This window comes from Perognathus longimembris, chromosome 7 (assembly GCF_023159225.1).
Source record: "Perognathus longimembris pacificus isolate PPM17 chromosome 7, ASM2315922v1, whole genome shotgun sequence".
Taxonomy (NCBI): Eukaryota; Metazoa; Chordata; class Mammalia; order Rodentia; family Heteromyidae; genus Perognathus; species Perognathus longimembris.
Window position 1 is genome coordinate 17,925,068 of NC_063167.1, and position 13,974 is coordinate 17,939,041.

Genomic DNA, 13,974 nt, shown 5'->3' on the forward strand with positions numbered 1-13,974 from the left:
TTGAATTTATTCTCTTTCTTTTAGCTCTAAAGACCAATATATTATTTATTTTTTTATAGCCCAGACTTACCTTGATGCATGCATGATCTTTTTTTTTTTTTTTTGCCAGTCCTGGGCCTTGGACTCAGGGCCTGAGCACTGCCCCTGGCTTCTTTTTGCTCAAGGCTAACACTCTGCCACTTGAGCCACAGCGCCACTTCTGGCCATGTTCTGTATATGTGGTGCTGAGGAATCAAACCCAGGGCTTCATGTATATGAGGCGAGCACTCTTGCCACTGGGCCATAATCCCAGCCCCACACGATCTTCTTATCTCAATCTTCTGAGTTCTTGGATTACAGATTTGTGCCACTATACCTGGTGCCAGTATATATATATATTTTTTGTGTATGTGTGCTGGTACTAGGGCTTGACCTCAGGGCCTTGTGCTCTCTCACTTGTCTTTTTCCACCCAAGGCTGGCACTGTACTGCTTGAGGCACAGCTCTACTTTTGCCTTTTTGCTGGTTAATTCGAGACAAGAATCTTATAAGATTGGTCTCCTGGACTGTCTTTGAACCTTGATCCTCAGATTTCAGCCTCCTGAGTAGATAGGATTAAAGGTATGAGCTACTGGTGCTCAGTGCCAATATATTATTTTCTTTTGAAAAAACTCTTCTTAAATATTTTAACTAGTTGTACAAAGGAGTTGCTATTTAACAAAACAGTTTATGAATACAATGCATCTTGATCAATTTCACCCCTAATTCTTTTTCCTTTTTGTCAGGCACAGGGCTTGAACTCAGGGCCTGGGTACTGTTCCTGAGCCTTTCCACTCAGCACTAGCACTCTACCACTTTGAGCCACAGCACTACTTCTGGTTTTCTGGTGGTTATTTGGAGAAAAGAGTGTCATGGACTTTCCTGGCCTGGCTGTCTGTGAACCTCGATCTTCAGATCTCAGCCTCTTGGTCACTAGGATTACAAGTGGTGCCCAGCTTCACCCCTTATTCTTAATGTTTTAAGTATCCAAATTAGGTTTACTGTCTTCAAATAGTATGTATAGGGATCAAACATATGTTTTAAAGTAGGCTTACCCTTGGCTGGGCTTGATGGCATATTCTTATGGTCTTTGCTATTTAGGAGGATGAAGCAGGAGGATTATTTGAGTCTAGGAGTTCCACACTAGCCTGGGCAACATCGTAAGATCCTATCTAGAAACAAGATAATATAAAAGTTAATCTTTTTTTTTTTTTCAGTCCTGGGCCTTGAACTCAGGGCCTGAGCCCTGTCCCTGGCTTCTTTTTGCTCAAGGCTAGCACTCTGCCACTTGAGCCACAGCGCCACTTCTGGCCATTTTCTGTATATGTGGTGCTGGGGAATTGAACCCAGGGCCTCATATATACGAGGCAAGCTCTCTTGCCACTAGGCCAAATCCCCAGCCCCTAAAAGTTAATCTTATTCCTGAATAAATAAAACCATACAACATAACATACAATAAAACCATACAATATAACAAAATTATGTGCAAATCTTCCTGTTTTAATATTTTAAACACTTCTGTCTTACATTCTTTTTTCCTTAAGAAACACTTGAGCAATATGTAAACTAGGATTTGAAATGGTTTGTATTTCCTCTGAAAGCAATAATTATGGTATTTTGTTGAGATATGATCTATATTTTCCCTGCCATTATCTTTTGTCAGATTTGTGCCCCACATTTAACATTCATCAGTTTGATGTTTTCTTGTGTGCAGCTTGAGTTTAAATTTTTTTTTTTTGCCAGTCCTGGGCCTTGGACTCAGGGCCTGAGCACTCTCCCTGGCTTCTTCTTGCTCAAGGCTAGCACTCTGCCACTTGAGCCACAGCGCCACTTCTAGCCATTTTCTATATATGTGGTGCTTGGGAATCGAACCCAGGGCTTCATGTATACAAGGCAAGCACTCTTGCCACTAGGCCATATTCCTAGCCCCAATGTAGGAACATATTCTAAATAATGCAGGATTCTTGAATTCTCTGCAAGTAATTTGATATACTTGCCACCAAATTGGAATCTAAAATCTGTGGTCTGTAATTTTTTATTTCAATGGTAGTTCTTGCTTTAAAAAAATGGTGACAATACCAGTATTGTGTGTGTGTGTGTGTGAGTATGTGTTGTTTTTTGTCTTTTTTTTTTTTTTTTGCCAGTCCTGTGACTTGATCTCAGGGCTTTGGCTCTGTCCCTGAGCCTCTTTGTAATCAGGGTTAATTTTCTACCACTTGAACCACAGTACCACTTCTGGCTTGTTCTTGGTAGTTTGTTGGAGATAAGAGTCTCATAGACTTTCTTGTCTGGACTGACTTCAAACCATGATCCTCAGATCTCAGCTTTTCTAAGTAGGTAGGATTACAGACATGACTACTGGCACCCGGCTCTGGCATACATTTTAGATCATAGTCTATTTCCTCATTATCTAAGAAGCAGGACAGCCCTGACAGTGCTGCCACAGTACTTTTCCAAGAGTCTTATCAAGTTCTTGATTTGTCAAATATATATTTAGATTTGCCCTTTAAATTCAGATGTGTGTTTGCTACTACCTCTAAAGGACTTGTTCCCCCCACCCCGAATTGTTCGAACATGTATCACTTTGTGAACTAAACAACAGAAAATATTAAGTACCTTTTTATTGTGAAAATTTTTGCTTTTCTTCTGAATAATACCCCTGAAGTTGAGAGTTTTAAAGGAGTCATCTTTATAGATCAGTTACAGGCCTTGTTTGCAAAGAATTACTGAAAGGTAATTGTTTCATTGTATTTATGATAGCTTTTGACTAGAGAGCCAGATGCCAAATATATGTACTTTTTGTTATTCATTTGGGTTTCTTGATATGTCATGGATGGCTTACTATGAGTTCTTTTTATGAGTGGGTTCACGGTGTGTTTGACAAAATGCAGTATAACAAATACTCCGGTGTACCCACTGAGTTTGATTAGTATTTTGGTTTATTCTACTGTAATTTAATGAATACACAGTAAGAAGGATAAAGGGAAAGCTACAGCATTGAGCAGTATTCAGAAACTGGATGCAGTAGGAGAACCTTAATATCGTATATGGAGTGCTGATTTCATTTAGAACTAATTTACTGATGCTTAACTATCAGTTTTAGGAAAGTTTAATGGGAAAATTTGAATATGATGAAAGCCTGTTTACACTTTTTTTTTTTTTTTTTTGGCCAGTCCTGGGCCTTGGACTCAGGGCCTGAGCACTGTCCCTGGCTTCTTCCTGCTCAAGGCTAGCACTCTGCCACTTGAGCCACAGCGCCGCTTCTGGCCGTTTTCTGTTTATGTGGTGCTGGGGAATCGAACCTAGGGCCTCGTGTATCCGAGGCAGGCACTCTTGCCACTAGGCTATATCCCCAGCCCCTACACTTTTTTTTTTGCTAATTATTTTTATTTAAATGAGATTGGACCCATTTTGAAGTGTTTGAAAATAAACCATCTAGCTTTTAGAACTTTGGAGAAAAAAAAACACATAGTACATATGGCCAATATAATCCTAGGAATGGTTTGATGGAATCGTAGTATTCCCTACCTATCAATTTTCATCAGCCTCCCTCAAAAAACTCAAAGAAATCATGAAGTTTGACTACAGAAACTGAGAACCTGGAGTGGATATAGTCTCTCTCTACAATCAGATTACTTTATTTTTTTTTAATTTGTTATTTTTTTGCCAGTCCTGAGCCTTGGACTCAGGGCCTAAGCACTGTCCCCTGGTTTATTTTTGCTCAAGGCTAGCACTTGAGCCACAGTGCCACTTCTGGCCTTTTTGTATATATGTGGTGCTGAGGAATCGAACCCAGGGCTTCATGTATATGAGGCAAGCACTCTTGCCACTAGGCCATATTCCCAGCCCCTATAATCAGATTACTTCTTCTTCTTTTTTTTTATTTTTTGGCCAGTCCTGGGGCTTGGACTCAGGGCCTGAACACCGTCCCTGGCTTCTTCTTGCTCAAGGCTAGCACTCTGCCACTTGAGCCACAGCGCCACTTCTGGCCATTTTCTGTATATGTGGTGCTGGGGAATCGGACCCAGGGCCTCATGTATACGAGGCAAGCACTCCATATCCCCAGCCCCCAGATTACTTCTTAAAGTCCTTTCTACATAGAAATTCTGGCATCATGCTCATTTTATTATTTATTATTTTATTATTGTGTTTATGCAGACCAATTCTATTGTTTTCAGTTTAAATAAACTACGATTGTTTATTGAATTATTCCTCTTCCCCTTTCATGGCTGGGGATTCTTTGGGGGTACTTTCATCCAATTAATCTAGGCCTGCTCCTACCGTTCTTGACTCCCAGTGAAGATAATCTGCAGAGATTATATAAAGTGGGGCTTAGGTAGGCTTAAACTGATCTGGTCAGAGTGGGTGGGAAGAAGCAAGATGATCAGATAGAATTGACAGGAAACATAATTTTAAATTACGTTGGAAGAAGCAGTAAAACATATTAATATTTATTGTCTATTCTGTATCTACTCAATAGATATCTATAATTCTATTACTTAGCAGTATATTAATAGGGGAAGTAATAACTCCATTTCCTTGAGTGTGTGTATGTGTGCATGTATGCACACACATGCATGCCCAAACTGGGGCTTGAGCTCGGCGGCCTTCATCTCTCTCTTAGCTACCACTTGAGCCAAACCTGGCTTTTTGCTGGAGATGGAATGTCTGACTTTTCTGCTATTTTTTTTTTCCTGATCCTGGGGCTTGAACTCAAGGCCTAGGCACTGTCTCTGAGCCTCTTTGTGCTCAAGGCCAGCGCTCTACCACTTGAACCACAGTGCTACTTCCAGCTTTATCTGAGTAGTTTATTGGAGATGAGTCTCATGGACTTTTCTGCCTGGGCTGGCTTTGAACCACAATCCTCAGATCTCAGCCTTCTGAGTAGCTAGGATTACAGATGTAGCCTTGCAGTTTTCTGCTGTTTTAAAGATACATTAAAAGAAAAACAGCCACAAAATAGTATTTTAATTTGTGTCAAGTCTGTATTTTAATTTACCAACTTGTGGTTCAAGAGAAGAGTATTGCACCTTGACAATAAACTTGGTAGAGATGGTTGAAATTCACCTTCATTTTACTCTTCTCTGACTTTATCCCTCCCCTCCCCATTTTTGGTCATATGGACACAGGCAGAACTGACAGGAGCGCCAAGGATTTAAGCCCTCAGAGTTACCTGCCAACCATTTCAAGATGACTTAGGGATAATTGGAAGGCAGCTGAAAGTGAAGGCTTCATCTTTTCTTTTTTTTTCTTTCTATACCTACTTGCTATTTCTTGACATTTTCTTTCTTTTTTTTTTTTTAAAGCGATTTAGTAAATTGACATGGTTGTACCTTATTACCTGTAGTCTTGCCTACCTTGATGGTATTATATAATTATATAAACCTTTCACATGGTATCATATGATATTATATATATGTCCTCCCACATATGTCTTTAGAGTAATTTCTTTCCATCTGAAGATAGAATGAGCTATTTGTTAGGTTATTTTTAAATCTTCAAGCTTTCTGGCATCCTCAACACTTGAAATAACACAATTGCTTTGGGAGGCAAGAAAACCCACATAGCACATCAGTGGGTTTTCCAGTGGAAATGTAAATAGTATATTATTTTAAAAATCATACTCTTGTGTTCCAAATAGGCAAAGCATGCATTTTATGTTTAGATAGTATCCAGCTAGTTTTGTTAGGTAGAAAATAATCAGTCAGTTGTTGCCAAGCAGGTAAAGTAAAGGAGAAGTTCTTAATGGAAAGAGAATAAGAAGCCAAGAATAAGAAAATTATTAGGTATTTCAATGATATTTTGAGGGCTTATTGGTGTATTCGGCATTTTTGTAGCATTTGTTTATTATATACCAGGTTTGTCATGTAAAACTGATACTCCCCAATGAGATTGACCACTTCTATTTTTTTCCTTCTTTTTTTTCTTTTTTTTTTTCTGGCCAGTCCTAGGGCTTGAACTCAGGGCCTGAGCACTGTCCCTGGCTTCTTTTTGCTCAAGGCTAGCGTTCTGCCACTTGAGCCACAGCGCCACTTCTGGCCATTTCTGTATATGTGGTGCTGGGGAATCGAACCCAGGGCTTCATGAATACAAGGCAAGCACTCTATCACTAGGCCATATTCCCAGCGAGACTGACCACTTCTAGAAAGCAGAGTATCAATATTATGCTTTTTGCTGTCCTTCCTATTCTCCCCTTCAATGCAGAGTTGTCTAGATTTATAAGGTGGTGTTAGTGAAAATTCCTAGATAATTAAGATTTACAACTTTGACTTTGCTCCTAGTTACCTCTTTCTTTCTCTTGATGTATATGATATTTTTTTGGAAAGCAAGGTTTAAAGTACCATGATATTTTACTCCCCAAATACTTTGGTATATAGTGCTTAGCAATAAAATTATGTAGTCATAATACATGGTTAGGTTCTTAAGATATTTCCACAATACCAACCATTATTATTTTTTGTTTAAATATTTGTTTATATCTATTGCTTTCTTTAATCTAGAAGAATACTTACCTCCTTTAATTGTCATTAACTTTGATGTGTCCTAGTGCCAGTTGACTAGTAAAATGTTCTATTCTGGAATCATCTGATTATCCCCTCAAGGATTTGATTTGTTCTCCTATCCGCTTTGTTTCCTGTAAACTAAAAGTTATTTCTACAACTCTGACTAGTCTTAGATGAAACATTTTTGGCAAGAGTATATCATAGATGACATTGTGTTTTATTTTGTTCCATATCAGGAAGTTCATAATGTCAGGCTGTCCTGCAATTAGTGTTACCTAAAGTGGTAAACACCAGATTTCTCTGTGGTAAAGTTATGTTTTTGTGCTTGTGGTGATACTTTGGCATCATAAATACCCTATCCCCCAATTACCATTGGTTTTAGCATCCATAGATCTTTGAGGGTTACAAATGAAGTTAGCTCTTGAAACTAGATCTGGAATATTTAAATCAAGGAAGAAAAGAAAACGAATGGGTGTCATTTTTTATTATGCAGGCATTCCTGAATTATTGCCAAATCTGATATATCTTGTATTTAGTTAGACTTACATGTTAAAAACAACAATCGATAGTCACATGCACATAAAATAAATAAATAATAAATAAAAACCCATTTTAGAGCTCTTACTCTTTTGCTACCAGATATGTTCTTGAGTTACACAGTCATTCACATATATGTTAGTCTTGCTATGTAATATTTGAAATTTATTAAATTTTACTGTAAAAGGCTGATATTTTATTAAGTACTCTCCATCTCCTAAAGACAGTAATTATATAAAGGTCAATACATAGCAATTTAGAGGAAATATCACTCTGTTGCAGTTGAGAAATAAAGGATTGCTGGGTGCCAGTGGCTCATGCCTATAATCCTAGCTACTCAGGAGGCTGAGATCTGAGGATGCTGGTTCAAAGCCAGCCCAAGCAGGAAAGCTAAGTATAAGTAGATCTCATACATAGCAAGATCTCTTCAATAGTTTTTTTTCTCCAGATAGTATTTTTGTTGACTTAGTCTTGTTCCATATAGTATCTCTAATATGACTGCTAATAAATACCATTTAATGAGACACTTTCAATAGTTCACATTTTCCCTCTGGAATTTTGTAAGATCATAAAGACTAACATATAGGTGAATGACTGTGTAACTCAAGAACATATCTGGTAGTAAAAGAGTAAGAGCTCAAAAATGAGTTTTTATTTATTATTAATTTATTTTATGTGCGTGTGACTATCAGTTGTTGTGGGCAGCCTTTAAGATGGCCTCCAGTGATCGATGTGAGGGTGATCAACTGTTACATCTGTTACCCATTTATCACTAGGGTTGATTCTGCTGACCTGGCTGGCTAGGTGGGTGTCTCCTTTCTTCTTTACTGCTCATAATCCCTCCTTCCCCAACCTTCCAACTCAGTTGAAGTGAAAAGACCTTCCTTGATAGGAGAGAACTTTGTTCTTTGTCAACAGTATACAAAGTAACTGTGCCCCTGCTATACCCTTCTAAACCAGCTCTCAAGAGGGCTCCCAATGATTTCTGCTTCCTAGTATTTATGCCTTTGTGTAATCTCCATCCCTTGACTGTGGGTTAGATTTAGCAACTCACTTCTCATGAATAGAATACTGTAAAAGTGGTATGGGATGTCATTTGTAAGATTAGGTTACCAAAAGCAAGGGCTTCTTCTGTCTTGGGCACTCTCTGGCTCTTTCCTTTGGATCATCAACTGCCATATTTTGAGAACATTTAGCCAGTATATGGAGAGGCCCACATGAGGAGAAACCAAGGTTTGCCAGTGAGCTTGGAAGTAGATCTTCTGAAACCTGCTGACAACCATGTGAGTGGGCTCAGAAGCAGATTCTTCAGGCAGAGTTGAGTCTTAAGATGAATGCCAACCTTGGTCATAAATTGAAGCTTTATGAGAAATATTGAGCTAAAGGCTAGGTAAGCCATTCCTAGATAATAAGTGCCTTTTTTTTTTTTTTGGTGCCAGTACTTGGGGCCTTGTGCTCTTAGTTGTTGTTTTTTCTTTTTTCACCCAAGGCTGGTACTTTACTACTTGAGCCACACCTACACTTCTACTTCCACTTTTTTTTTTTTTTTTTTTGCTGGTTAATTGGAATTTTTCTGCCTTGACTGGCTTCAAACCATGATCCTCAGATCTCAGTCTCCTAAGAAGCTAGGACTATAGATATGAGCCACCAGCTCCTGGCTGTTTCTTTTTAAACTACCAAGTTCATTATACAGTAACAGAAAATTATCATGTCTATCATTTACTCTTTTTTTTTGTTTGGCCAGTCCTGGGGTTTGAACTCAGGGTCAGAGCACTGTCCCTGGATTCTTTTTGCTCAAGGCTAGCACTCTGCCCCTTGAGCCATAGTGCCACTTCTGGCCTTTTCTATATATGTGGTGCTGAGGAATCGAACCCAGGGCTTCACAGGTATATGAGGCAAGTACTCTTGCCACTAGGCCATATTCCCAGCCCTCATTTACTCTTTTAATAAATATTTATTATTATTATTTACCAGACACTGAATTTAGTACTTTGGGTCATAGCACTGGATAAAATAGAAGTTTCTATTCTTGTGGAGTTTACATTTTAGAGGGAGAAGACAGATAATGAATATATGTCAGGGATAAAGCAGCAGATTTTAGTGAGGAACAAGAAGACTTGACTAAGGGGGAAAAAAGACAGCTTAGGGGCTGGGAATATGGCCTAGTGGCAAGAGTGCTTGCTTCATATACATGGTGCCCTAGGTTCAAATCCCAAGCACCACATATATAGAAAATGGCCAGAAGTGGCACTGTGGCTCAAGTGGCAGAGTGCTAGCCTTGAGCAAAAAGAAGCCAGGGACAATGCTCAGGCCCTGAGTCCAAGGCCCAGGGCTGGCAAAAAAAAAAAAAAAAAAAAAAAAAGACAGCTTAGTGGGTATTTCAGATAACAGTGGTCAGAAGTGACTTTTCTGAAAAGGTGATATTTGAGCAGAATCCCAAATGGGAGTAAGACCTCCATACAAGTATCTGAGGGACCAGTATTTTAGGTAGAAGAAGCAACAAGCACAAAGCTTAAGCATGTTTGGTATGTTTGACAGATATTAAGTAACCAGCATAGTAAGTCAAAATGGTAGAAGGGAAATAGTAGAAAACTGAGCTCAGAGATGTTGTAGGTAGGAGAGGAAGAAAGTCATGAAGTACCTTGTTGGCTACTTATGACTTTGCATTTTATTCTGAGATAAGAGTTCTTGGAAGAATTTTGAACAGAGAAATGGCATGATCTACACTGAGCAAGACTCTGCATATATGTGAACATATAGATGTGGAAATATATGTAGAACATATGATTTTTGCCTAAAGGGAGTTTAATGATCTAATATTAGTAGAAATGATTAAGCACATACACAAAAACTTAAGAATAAAGTCTCTGTCACAAAAAGGCACATAGTTAAGAAAAAATGTGTATTAATCTGCATTAAAATTCTGCTCCTCGTGGGTGCTGGTGATTCTCTCTAGTTACCTTAATTACTTAGGGGGCTGAGATCTAAATATCAAGACTGTAAGCCAATCCAGACAGACAAGTCCATGAGACTTTTATCTCCAGTTAACCAGCAAAAAAGCCAAAGTGGAGTTGTGACTCAAGTGGCAGTATACTAACCTTGAATGAAAAAGCCAAGCAAGAGCATAAGGCACTGAGTTCAAGCCCCACTACAAAACAAAACAAGAAGTTGGGAAAATATCTCTTTTGTATGTTGATGTAAACTCCTTCAGATATATGCCAGTCACACAGTGCACCATTTAAGCCACTTCACCAGCCCTATTTTTAGTTTTTTGAGGAATCTTCATACTAATTTCCATAGTGGCTGTAATTATTTATATTCCATTTAACCCCTCTGTCACACCCCCCAACCCATCTCCTCCAGCCTCCCCACCCAATCTCTATCTCATCTTTTGACAACTTTTGCTGTTCAGGTGGGGTGAGATGGAATCTGTGTCATTTTGATTTAGAGATCCTTTATAACCAAGAATGTTGAATATTTCTTCATGTGTTTATCATTTGTATTTCTTTTGAGAACTGTCTGTTCAATTTGTTTGCATACATTTATACATATGTGTGTATATATATATTTTGTGTGTGTGTGTGTGTGTGTGTGTGTGTGGTGTTGGTGATGGTTCCTGGTGCATGCTAGCTTAGATTCCTGCCACTCACCAACATCTCCAGCCCTATGTGAAATGTTTAGAGCAGTGACTGGTACTAGATGAGTGTTAGTCATTATGATTTTTGCCGTTAAGCTTCACCACAACACCTTGGAGTGTTTAAAAATTATATTTTTATTATCTTTAGTTGTACAAAGGAATTAACATTCAAAAAATCAGTTTGTAAATACCATGCATCTTCACTGGTATCACCTCTTTTATCCTTCTTCCTTATCCCTCCCAACTCACTGCCTCTCCAACTTAATTTTCTTAGTTTCATAGAATATGCGTGGAATATGATTGCCGTTTCATCCTCATTTCCTTTCTTCATCCTTGGAATGCTATTAATCTCACTGCACATTTTAGGTGGTGGGTTAAATGTTAACTAACTTGTCCCAAATTATACAACTAGCAATTGAAAATTGGCGTCAAAGCTGGCATTCTTTCCTGGTACACCCTGCCTGATTAATATAGTCATGAGCAGCAAGAGTAGAACCTATGCCTTTTTCTGTCAAAGCCTTACTAATTCCTTACTAATTGTAATGTTGGGGTGGTGTGGGTCAGGAGGGAAAAATAGGAGAAAACGAGGGAAAGGTGACACTGTTCAAAAAGGAATGTACTTATTTCTGACTTATATAACTGTATCCCCTCTGTACATCACCTTTACAATAACAATAAAAAATTTTGTGATCTTGCCCAGTGCCAGTGGCTCATGTCTCTAATCTAGCTACTCAGAAGGCTGAGATTTGAGGATCACAGTTTGAAGCTAGCCCAGGCAGGAAGGCCCATGAGACTCTTGTCTCTAATAACTACTCAGATAAAGCTGGAAGTGGCACTGTGGTTGAATGGTTGAAGTGATAGAGAGCTGGCTGCCTTGAACACAAAATGCTCAAGAACAGTGCCCAGGCCCTGAGTTTAAGCCCCAGGATCAGTGTACACACACACACACACACACACACACACACACACACACACACACGTGATCTTGTGAAAGGACTTTTTTTGCCTCAGTTTCCTCTTTTGTAAAGTGATAATACTGGCACTGCAGATAATACATAGTAATAATAAAAACAATGCAACGTTAGACATAGTCAATAAGTGTTAGTTCTCTTTTCTTTTAAAAATTTGAGCCAGGCACAAGGGCTCATTCACACCTGTTACCCTAGCTACTCATGAAGTTTGATCTGAAGTTTGAAGTTAGCCTGGGCAGGAAAGGCTGTAAAACTCTCACCACCAATTAACCACCAGAAAACCAAAAGTGTGGCTCAAAAGCGGTAAGAGACTAGCCTTAAGCAAAAATGTTCAGGGACAGTGCTCAGGCCCTGAGGTCAAGCCCTACAACCAACCAAAAAACCCCCAAAACACCAAAAAACTTTATGGATATGGAGGAGTATAATCTTTATGTAAGAAAAATAATTTTTACATCTTGACCTTTTCTGCTTAGAATAAATATATATGACTATATGATTCGTTTATATGCAAATATACTATATAGAAAGCATATGATTTTGTTGAGTGGATTTTTTGGCTTTGGGGCTTATACAATGACATTTTAAAGCCCAATGAGAGTATTCTCTAGACCCGTTTCACAGCAAGTCTGCTTCACAGCTTCCTTTCCGGATTGGTAGGGCACAGTCATGTGGCTGATGTCCCCATTGTTGCTTTTATCTTTTGCAGCAGATGTGAAAGTAAACACACAGAGTTAAAAAACAGGAAGAGGTTTGAGTTGGGAGGGTTTTTTTCTTTTTAAACCAGGGGATTTTGTACACAGTCCACCTGAAATATGAAGTGCCTTGAATCTTTTTGACTTTTTTTAATTACAAAAAGATATCTTACTTTTGTAAAGTAAAAAAGAAAATTTTGCAGTTTAATGATTTAATGAGTGTATGTGTCATTTTTGCTCTTATACATTTTGGAGAAGTAAGCTCTGTGTTCCTGGTTTTGACTGAAGAGAACTGATGAGTACTGTTTTTCTTTGTAGTACTAGGGATCAAACCCAGAGCTTCACATGCTACCCAAGTGCTCTATACTGAGCTACACTTTCATCCCTGAATAATGTAGCCACCCTAATTCAGGATTCTTTTTTTATTTATATAATAATTATTTTTATTTTTATCCTAATTTTTTATTGTTATAAAAGTGATATACAGAGGGGTTACAGTTATGTAAGTCAGGTAATGAGTACATTTCTTTTTTGACAATATCACCACTTCCCTCATTCTCTCCCAGTTTTTCCCTTCCAGTCTTACCCACAGGAGTTGTCTATGGGATAATTTTTCAGCGAGAGAATGTAGATTTTGTTGTTGTTGTATCTCTGTTTTAATAATGCTGTATATGAACTTCCTCAAAAGCCAAAATCTAAGACAGCATTTTTGCACTTTGGCTATATAATCTTTGTCTCTAAGGACGAGAATACTGTTATCAAAATGCTAGCCACGTGTCAAGTACTACTTTCCATATATGCTAACTAATTTAAGTGTTTCTATTTTTGACATTAGTCTACAAATAACTGGTATTACTTTGGCAATTTCTCCCCTCCTCCTCCATCCTTTCTCCTTTTAAATGACTTTCTCCTATGCTATTGCTGAATCGCTTTCTATTAATAATAGGAGGCAGTGCCATATAGCTGTGGTAAAGATATGGGTTTGGGAGTCAGACAGACCCAAGTTTACAGTACAGCTTTGTTTTTGTTCTGGTCCTAGGGCTTGAACTCAGGGCCTGGGAGCTGTTCCTGTGTTCTTTTGCTCAAGGCTAGTGCTCTCCTACTTGAGCCACAGCTCTACTTCTGGCTTTTGGGTAGTTAACTGGAGATAAGAATCTCATGGACATTTCTGTCTGGGCTGGCTTTGAATGACAATCGTTAGATTTTAAACTTCATGAGTGGCCAGGATTACAAGTGTGAGCCACCAGTGCCCAGCAGGTTATGGTTTCAATAGGAAAAAACCTACTTTCTACCTCAATAAATAAAACAGGGATTACTCCAGGGATGGAGTAATCGGAATTCACAGGGAGGATTTTTGTTCTTGAAGATTCACCTTCTCCTGGGAAATCCCTTGCTGACTTTAAGGAGTGCTACTTTCTCTTTAATTTCTGTCCCAGAGGAGAGTCTTCTGAATACACAGAGTCTCCTGTAATACACAGCTGGGACCAGGCTAGTTTCATACTTTACTAAAGGCTTAGAAATACAAAGAGGGGGTAAGCATGGAATTACTAGTATGCTTCTATATTATGTAACTCACAAAATAAGAACTTCTTTTCAATTTGTAGTCTCCTTCCTTGA

General features: G+C 38.6%; 1 protein-coding gene across 24 annotated transcripts in view; it reads left to right on the forward strand.

Annotated features, from left to right (window-relative positions):
- The window catches only part of Epb41 (erythrocyte membrane protein band 4.1), a 160,911-nt gene that overhangs the window by 24,553 nt on the left and 122,384 nt on the right, over positions 1-13,974 (forward strand). The gene's annotated exons all lie outside the window — the stretch shown is intronic.